At 40.4% G+C, this 10,206-nt stretch overlaps 1 pseudogene; it reads right to left on the reverse strand.

The window, feature by feature from the left end:
- Positions 1-3,927: 3,927 nt before the first annotated feature.
- LOC109457588 (U2 small nuclear ribonucleoprotein A') lies at positions 3,928-9,049 on the reverse strand (annotated as a pseudogene).
- Between the last annotated feature and the right edge of the window lie 1,157 nt (positions 9,050-10,206).

Below are 10,206 nucleotides of genomic sequence, written 5' to 3' on the forward strand. Positions count from 1 at the left end.
AAAATAAACTCAGGACTTTTGCATCACTTGAAGGCAGGTAAACTAGTGAGAGAATAAATAAAGATGGTGTATTAATTCCCTGCCATTCAGGCTGCATGGAATCTAAGAGCTGGATGTCTGAATATGATTTAAAGGTGATGGAGTAATGAGATATTCCTTATAGTCCCAAGTGGTGGTCACATGCCTGTAGGAATTACAGAATGTTTTCCCTGTTTGCACCAAAGGCCTTGGATGGATCTTCACAGAGGTCTGTATTGATGGAGTATTATTGCTTAGGATGCATGTTTTCATGGATGAACTACTCTTACCTCCATGTGAAAGCCTGATTACTTTCTCCCTACAGCTTGAGAATTTTCCAGGCTTTATTCATCCCTACACTGATAGTTGAGCAAGATATCCTTGTGCAGATAAGACAAATGTGACCTTGTTCCAGGACTCCAATATGGAACATTACTCTTGCGTTACCATCTTTTAGGGTGAAGATTTTCCAAAGGGCCACGTTCTAATTTTTGTCTAATGACGACTCTCCAGAGGGTGATCACTAATTCTAAATAGAGACGTTTATTCTGCACGGGGAGCTGTTTCCAAAGCAGCTTTAATTAGGTGCTGAGCTCTGTATCAGCCCTTGCCAACCCAAATTTAGACATCGCATCCCCCTGAGAGCTCCTCAGTACTGAGCTCTCAGCCTCTGCCCTCTTCCTCAACCCCAAAGTCAGTAGGAGATTGTCCTGTCTGAGGATCAACAGGGCTGCTATCAAACTTGCCTTTTAGTTCTCTCAGTGTTTCGAAGTCATGTTGCAATCTGCAGGCTGAACTTCTGTTAATGACCAGATTTTTATAATATTTAACAGGCTTTAAGGGAGTTTAGCTGTTTGGAGTTGAATCTGGAAGCACTTCAACTCAGCTATTTTTCAAAGATGTTTATTTTCTGTATTTCTGGCAGTGTTTTGCTAAGAAATGCTGCTGACATGCTCTCTCAGTAGTGGCATTCCACACCCCTGCGGGAACCCCTAAGATGAGAGAAATAAAGGCCGCATCAGACAGAGGTCAGACTTAAACAGAATGCTGGGAATTTAAATCAATGTGAGCACATCAGAGTATAACAAAATGAGTCTCCTGTCTTTGCAGTGCCGGAAAATGCTTTGTAATTCTAGGAATAAATTATCAATGTTTCACTGTGAAAAATAGCCATGCCTTTCTTAAAGGGAAGACAGAAGGAATTCTTACAATGACATGTTCTAGTTGGGTCACAGAATTAGTCTTAAGAAAAGGTTTGGGGACTGATACCCAAAAAATTATCGAAGGAAATGGAATGATCTTAAAATAATGTTTTTAACCCTGAAGTGCAAATTAAAAAAAAAAAAAAAATGCAGGTGTTAAAGTCAGCTCTCAATATTATGCACCAAATGCTTCCTAGCTTGGGAATTATTTTCTTAGTTTCTGCCTATTCTTTTGCAAGGAGATGGACGAGGAAGTGTTTTCTTTGCTGGTATCTGCATGAATACTATATGTCTTGAGTGAAAGCTTTTTATTTTCTGTCGTATTAGGCTGAAATGAATAGCCCAGTGTCCATTCAAATTTCAGCACTCATCTTGTTTCTTCCTAGCTGTTTGAAGTTGACACGTTACTAAAATAAATGCATGTACTTGCTTTGATGAGCTAAGTTAAATCAAAGATTTCTATTAATTGCATTTGAACTGTTTTCTCTCAAAATGTTTACATTCAAGTGTGTTACTATGATCTCTATCTGCACAAAAAGAGGGGTTAGAGACCAAGACTGTTAAATATTCTTTATTTCATCATTGGTTATTTACGTGGGTCATATAACATATCATACGTATATTTTGGGGAAACGATAATTATCTAAAATAATGCTTGATGGTTTAAAATAGTTATAATTATTTTATATTTTCTCATAATTTCACATGCACAAAAACTAAACACAGAATTAGCTGGCTCTCCTAAGGCCCCTCAAAAAAATTTCATGGCAAAGTCAAGACACGAGCCAAGTATCTGGCTCCTCGATCTTTATTCTACTTCTGAACTCTGCCATTGTCCCTGTAACCCAAGCAGAAACCTGGAAGGAATGCTGATGCTAACTTTTCTGTTATCCTCCCTGTACAAGACACAGTGTCTTTGCTTGGACCCTTCCTTCCAGCTCTACCACCTCCTGACTCAATTTCTTCAGATGAAGGCACTCGTCTCCTCTAGTTTTTCTGACTAGAGGCACTCTCCATCATACCACAGCTAGAGAAACCTTTCAAAATTACAAATCCAATCAAGTTATTTTGCATCTTGATTTCCTTTAATAATCCTGAATTACCTAAATCCTGAACATCATTGCATAACAGAATGGTAAAGGAAAAGACTCACGCCCAAAATGGCATCCCTTGTGCTCTAAAGCCCATGATACCAAACCTAGACCTAATACCTGATTTAATTGCAGTTTCACCCTCTCCCAGAAATACAATCTTAATCAATCAGTCTGGAATTTCCTGTTCAACGACAATGTGGTAATCTGTTATGTGGGCCTTCTCAATACCCCTCTTCACCCCCCACCGCATAGGAAGAAGAGGCAGTCTACATGATAAAACCTTTGCTGGCCCCTTCCCCTCAAAATAGATGTCCTGTCAGAAAAATAATGCTCTCTTTTCTTTTGTTAATAGCTCCCTGGCCCTGCCTTTCTTATAAAATCCTTCCATTTGGGTACCACCCTTTGGAGCACCATTCTATTTACTAGACAGGATGCTGCCTGATTCATCAATCACTTAATAAAGCCAATTACAACCTCAAATTTACTCAGTTGAATTTTGTTGTTTAACAGGAGGAAGATTTAGGGCCGGCCCGGTGGCTCAGGCGGTTAGAGCTCCATGCTCCTAACTCCGAAGGCTGCCGGTTCGATTCCCACATGGGCCAGTGGGCTCTCAACCACAAGGTTGCCAGTTCAATTCCTCGAGTCCCGCAAGGGATGGTGGGCTCTGCCCCCTGCAACTAAGATTGAACACGGCACCTTGAGCTGAGCTGCCGCTGAGCTCCCGGATGGCTCAGTTGGTTGGAGTGCGTCCTCTCAACCACAAGGTTGCCGGTTCGACTCCCGCAAGGGATGGTGGGCTGTGCCCCCTGCAACTAGCAACGGCAACTGGACCTGGAGCTGAGCTGCGCCCTCCACAACTAAGACTGAAAGAACAACAACTTGAAGCTGAACAGAACCCTCCATAACTAAGATTAAAAGGACAACAATTTGACCATTGTTCCCCAATAAAGTCCTGTTCCCCTTCCCCAATAAAATCTTTAAAAAAAAAAAAAAAACAGGAGGAAGATTTAGATGTTAACTGATTTTTTTTTTCATTTTCTTTTCTTTTATTATGATTTTTAAAAATATTCAAGTAAATATTCAGGTAAATATGACTTTCTGAGGACGAATCTTTAAATATTTAATACTGCTTCTAATTTCTTACAGCACTTACTTTCCAAAAATGTTCATCACAGCCGGGTTGAACAAATATTTGGTCAATGTGGCAATGTTGTTAATATAAGTATACATATACCACATTATAAGTACTGGAGATCCAAAGGGATTTGCCTTTATGGAATTTCAAACAAAAGAACAAAGAGCAAAAACAATTGAGGTAGCTCCAGAACTTTTGGAAGAAAGATTTTTTTAACCTTACTAGATTATAGTTTCCAAAGAGTCATATTCCTCTCTGTTTTTGTTTGTTTGTTTGTTTTTGGCAGCACAGGGAGTGTCCTTTATTTTTACTATTTGTAGAAAACATAATAAAATTACCAGCAGTAGTTTTAAACACTTCAACAATGCTTACAAACTCCTCTTTGCTGACACAACTAAGGCTACTATTCCATGTTCCAAAAGCAGGACTTGTCCCAAGTGGACATACGATGCATCTGTAGATACTCAGGACACACAGCTCAGGACCCATTTGTGACTACATCATCTTCCATCTCGATGGGGACTGATGATCTGCATTCTCCACCAGTACCTGACTGGACTGGTGCAAGCTCTTCAGCCTCTCCCCTTTCACCAGAATTGATGCATTTGCTGTGGCACTCTTGATTGTTTCTACATTCCCTCGGAATGGCCCACCTTTTTTTTTTTTTTTTTTTTTTTGTCATTTGGCAAACCAGAACCTGGATTGAGAGTTTGGCTTCCCCTGGCAATATCCTTTGTGAGCTGTGCACCCTATTTGCCCTTGAACAGTTTCCCTGCTTCCTGATGCTCTTTTAGTTTCTCCTTCTGGAAATCCAGTACTCTGACTTGTGGAACTTTATAAATTACGTACAGTCTGTAATGATTCATATTTGTTGTAGGATTTTTTAGAATACTTAGGTAAGTCAATGATTTGGGGGATGCCTAAGGGTCCAGATAACATAGTTTCCCAACACTATGACTGGTGAGAATGAGTTCTGTCAGACAGGGCAGAGCCTGATCAAGTCCCTCACTTATAACGGCATATTCTATTGTTGTTCACTAACAATATTTTCAGGCTTCTTAACAAAGGAAAAACATCCAGTATCCTGACTTCATTGTCAGAAAAATCAATAGCATCAAACTGGTCTAAGGTAGCTCTTAGATGTTCGATGATAGGAATTTTACACTTCCGGAGGGAGGTCTAGCTCAGTGCCCTGTCCCACCTGTCCCATCAGCTTCACCATATTGCCACCTCCTCCTCCTGTGTGGCCTACCCGCCTTATTCACCTCTTGAAAGTTTCTTTTATCTTAATGTAAGGAATACTTTATAATATGAAAGTGTTCCAAAAATCAAACATACAGAAAATAGGAGTAAGATAGTGGAAAGAATAGTACGATGAACCCTCGAGGGCGATCACAGAGCTTCAACGATTATTCATGTATGGTATGGCGAATCTTGTTTCATCTATACTTCCCCACTCCTCCCATCCCAGTACCCGCTCTTGGATTAATTTAAAGCAAATCTCAGAAGATCTTTTTGTTTTGTTTTGTTTTTCTTTATCAGTGATTTTCTTCATTTCCTTGATTTCAGGGATGAATTGAGGTAGCATCTACTCACTGCCTCAGGAAACAGAACATTCAGAGACCAAGAGAGATTATTAGGTTTTAAACTTCAAAGGTAGGCTTTCTCGACTACCAACTCACCAGAGACAAGATTTTTCAGTTTCAAAAGACAAAGTTTATGTAAAGGAATAGATCTGGGAAGAATAGGTCACAATGGAAAAGTCCATTTTCCCATTCCGGGTTTCAGAAGAGAGAGGCAGAGAGGAGACAAGTGAGTATAGATGTCCATGAAATTCCAAGAATGGTGACTGGCCCTGGGTGAGTCCTAGAGTGGAGTGATGTTAGAAAATTCCACATTTGTGGGTGTGGGTAGTGAAGAAGAAAGGATACCTTTGATATTACGTCCATCTAAACCCCAGGAGGCATGCTGATACCACGGTGTGTAAATAAAGGTTGTTTGGTGGGTCAGGTCAGAAATATACAGTTTTTCTGGAGGATTTAGGGGTTGTCAAAAGACAGCTACACAATCCGGAGGGACCACATGGTGGAGACAAGGAGGATAGAGAGAGATCTGAGTAGAGAGTGAGGAGGGACCCAGTGGAGTCATGGATTTCTCAGAGGGCACCAGCCAGAGGGCAGCTGATGGAATCCTCACACTTTATGCTGTGGCCCTTTGACTCAAACTGAAGAGGACAGGCCATGTGTTGATTGACATACTGACTGACATACTGTCTCATATTCACTGTTTTGTCACCAAGTGCAATGAGAGATTAAGACAGAAATTACATTTATTTCTGGGAAGTAGAATATACTTTGCCTCTCCCTGAGTTTGTACCCCCTCCACAGAGAACAAGTCACAAGCACTCAGACTTCCTCTCACCCTCTCTTTTCCTTTACAGTCAGGCTCCACCTATGGCCCCCGTTTCCCTCCTGGTTGTCCTTGTTGTCTGGCAGGCTCTGTGCAGGCTGTGTAAGAAGCCTCAGGCATATATGTGAGGACTGGCCACTCAAGGGAAAAGAAAGAGCCTTTTTGTTAACAGCTCTCTCAGAGCCCTGGGACTGATTCTCATGTTTTGCATCATGTCCCTGAACCAATCACTGTGGCCACTGAGAAGGGATATGCTTATTTGACTGGCTTGAGTTACGTGACGACACAGAAGTTGGGGGTGGGGTCAGCTGCTCTCCATCTCCTAAGGGAAAATGAGGGTAATGTTTCCAGGAAGGCAAACAGATACTGAATCGCCTGAAGTAGGAGAGAGATCCACCCTGTAAGTATTTAATAAATATTAGCTTAAATGAGCAAAAAACCAAGGCCTTCAAAAAGGGCTCTTGCAACGACATTACATTGCCTCTATCTTTATTCCATAGTTTATATATTAGCATCCTTTACTGAACAGGATGTTGGAACTTGGCCACCCTAAGATAGTGTTAGCTCTGCATTATGATAAGGAAGCTGTCTATGACATATTTTGTACAAGACTTATGAATTTTTAATGGTACCTCTATGGTACCTAGCTTTCAAGATTTAAAATCTTTTAAACATTTAATAGTGACTTCGTAAGTAGCAAAGGAGGAGGCGAAGTGAGATGAGAGTCTGCATTTCAAAGTAAGCAATCTGACCAGTGCTAAGTGACATGTGAATTTGAGGGGGATTCGTATATCCTGAGAAACTTAGTTTTATTTACTCGTAAAGTTTCTGAGTTCTCCTCAGATTTACTACTCATAGTCAGGTGTCCACTGGGTCTGTGAGGCAGTGAATCACCTCTGGTTATGCCCCAAGATAGGCCATAAGCTCCATGGTTGCAGGGTCTGTTTTCGCCCTGTACCCCCTGTCGAGCTCAGGCCAGTCACGTGGCAGAAACTCAGTAAGGACTTATTTACTTACTTAATGAATGAATGAAATATAAGAAGTAGTTTAGATGAATAAAAGTCATTCAGACACACTCAATTTTGACTATAGAATGTCATATAGAATGTTATTTTTAATTTGGAATTTTTCATATTTTATGTGAGTTGATATTAAAATTATATTGTATCCCGTATTGCTCCTCTCATGGCAGTTACCATACTTTTAGCCAACATATATTGAATAATATACAATAATAGCCAACATGTATTGAATCTGACCATGTAGCAGGCACTCTTGTAAGTGCAGTTCCCTAAATCCCTTGGTAGCAACTCTAAGAGACACTGTTAAGACTCACACTTTTATTACAAAGCTTGTTGCTTATAGAGTGCCAGGATTTGATCCTGGCAGACGGATTTCTAAGTACATATTCTAGCTGCTAGACTTACAGGGCCTTTTGTAAATACTTGTGCGAAATCTGTTTCTTCCTTAGAAAGTAAGCTCTATGAAACTGTCTTATGTATCATACCTACCACAAGGCTTTGCTCATATTAATATGTGTCAAATGAAAGAAGGAATTAATTAGCTAATTTCCTTATCACACAGTGATTACTAGAAAAGGAGAGTTAAAAACTGTCTTAGGTAGATATCTGGAAGTTTACAAATTTGTCAGAGGATGTTCGAGCATACATTACAACAAATAAGAATAGCTGAGATTTTAATGGAGGTAGGTAGGTAGGTGGGTAGGTGGATGGATGGATGGATAGATGGATACATAGGTAGGTAGGCAGATGATAGATTATTGATTGATAGATAGATAGATAGATAGATAGATAGATAGAGAGCTATCCAGCATTTATAGTCTGCTTTTAGTTAGACTCACTTCTTTTCAGCCCGAGATATGAATAATAAAATCATCATATTTTAAGTCTGGGTTGGTAAACATGTCACAATTAATAAAAACTTTGACACTTTTCTACAGAAGAAAACTATTTTTATTTCAGTAGCTTTTCTGAATTATTTCTTGTAAGTTCACTTGTAGGCACAATGGAGTGGAAGAAATATTTTTAGACCTGAAATACTTAGGTCTATTATAATTGACATTTTATTTTGAATCCCCAGCACTCTACACATTAAAAGAATGATCTCATAAGTTTTGAGGCATATTGGTATCAAATGCTTTTAAATATTCATGTTTGTAAGCCACTGAGTGCAACAGTCTTCAGAATTTCCTTAATTATGCCAAGTATAAGTAAGATATAAATCATAGCAAGGTTTATACTAATCGTTTATCTCATAATTGCCTTACGGTTTCAGTTGATTTTTAGAGTTGCAGTCTGTCAAACAGGTGTTTTTAGCTCTCATGTGTTCCTCTAGCTACACATCTGTTTTATTTAATATTTTTTTGTCAGTACTAACAGTGAATTACTTTTGGAGGTTCAAAACATGCTCTCCATTTAATTTGGATAAATCGTCCAAACTGATGTTAGCTAGTCATAAAATTAGGTGCGTAGTTAGCAGGATAAAAAAAGAAAGGAGTCTGCAATTTCAAGGAGCCCCCTCTGAGACGGCAGAGGTTAGAACTGAAGTATTATTATGTGATTTAATTACAAGGTAGCAATCTCCCTTAACTTAATCCCAGTTGGATTCCACAACTTTTCATTCCCTTCGTCTCAGGTGAGATCTGTAGATCCAGAACTTCAGGGGTGTACATGCAAGTCTGGTCTGCCCTTTTTTCTTCCCCTCGATATTCTCCTTGTCTTTCTATGTGTTTCCTCCTGTGGTGCAATGCTGTCATTATTCACAATGCGAGGGCTTCTTGGAACTTGTTTGCACTGAAACAATATTGATCTGCACTGGGGAGGAGTCAGAAGATAAATTCTATTTCCTTGGGTGACTGCTTGGGGAAAGATGGAGACCTTCTTCATTTGTTGGTCAAAAAAATCAAACTAAGGGCTGCCTGTAATTGTGAAAGCATTGTGATCAAATATATTTTTGTGGGGTCCCTGCTGAACAAACAATCTGATTAAAAATGTACTATAAAAGTCATGGGCCTATATGAAGTGTAGCGATTTATCAATGGCGATTAGAATAATGGATAGAGAAGAGGTATTTACGTATTTGTTTGTTGTCCAATCAATGCAAGATTCTTCAGCGTGTCCATGCCCCATCTCTTTCTGTTGAGGTCCAGAAACCATCTCTGTGTTCTTCATTGTCAGATGTGCTGTTTCTAGTAATTTTGTATCTCCCGCTGTGAGATGAAGGTAGCAATGCTGTTATAATTCACATCGCCAGTGGCTCCTTGACTCTTGTTTGCATTGAAACAGTATTGATCTGCTTGCCTTTGCAATTCCCTAATACCATTTACTTAATGTTGGTGATACCATTTTTCATGAGGCTGCATTATCCTGTGGACAGTAGCTTCCAAAGAATCTTCCAAAGGTTTTTACTTTGTTGATGACCACATAATGCAAGTTTTAGCCAGAGTATGCAGGAAAATGGGAACAATGATTTGTTGTCTAGCTTTGTCACATTCAAAATTTTACAGTGTAAACGTAGAACAATTCATCTTTCTTCAATGTCTTGTCTCGCACTCAGCACCACAATCATTGCGCTGTTAGGATGTGACAGTTTCATTGTGGAAGTCATTCAGATACTGGCTTACTCGCGCGGGTACATTTGTCAATTCTCTGGAGAGTCCGACAGGCCCTACAGAATTTCATGGTACAGAAAGTCCGGCTGAGGCTTTCTCCTGGGGCCCCCTTACACTCCTGTTGTCAGGATCCTTCACCAAGCAAATAGTCCTCTATGGGCCAATTAGAATTCTTAGAGCTCAGGCCCAATTCCCAGTCTCTGCTTCTTGACCCACGGGGATTTTTTCTTGACCCATAAGGGAAAGCCAAACAGTGGGAACTGGGTGACCCCTGACACACTCTTTTGCTTGGCTCTGACATCTCTCTGTACAGCAACATCAGGCCTGTTCAAAGCTCAGACAATTTCAGAGAAGAGAAGACCACCAGTTTCTCTAACTTAGCGGAAGGACGATAGCTCCCATTCCTATAGGAAAAGGAAAACGGACTGGGGAGGGGAAATGGAGGAGAGCGGATGATTGCTTCCCCCAAAATGGTTTCTCCAAAACAGAACTTCTTACCCACCATGCCACCCAACCTCCACCACCCCATGTCCCTGTAATAGACATGGGATACAGGGTACATGGCCCAGGTCCAGCACTCTCTGCTCCAGCCGTCAGCTCAGCTCCTTCAGGGACTGCCTCAGCAACAGACAGCTGCCCGTTCCAGGATCACCCCTTCTCAGGACAACTTGTGTCTGCTCTGGTAACTAAGGGAAGGACGGATAAAGTCTGGTCCTT

Source organism: Rhinolophus sinicus, linkage group LG12 (genome assembly GCF_036562045.2).
Source record: "Rhinolophus sinicus isolate RSC01 linkage group LG12, ASM3656204v1, whole genome shotgun sequence".
Classification (NCBI taxonomy): Eukaryota; Metazoa; Chordata; class Mammalia; order Chiroptera; family Rhinolophidae; genus Rhinolophus; species Rhinolophus sinicus.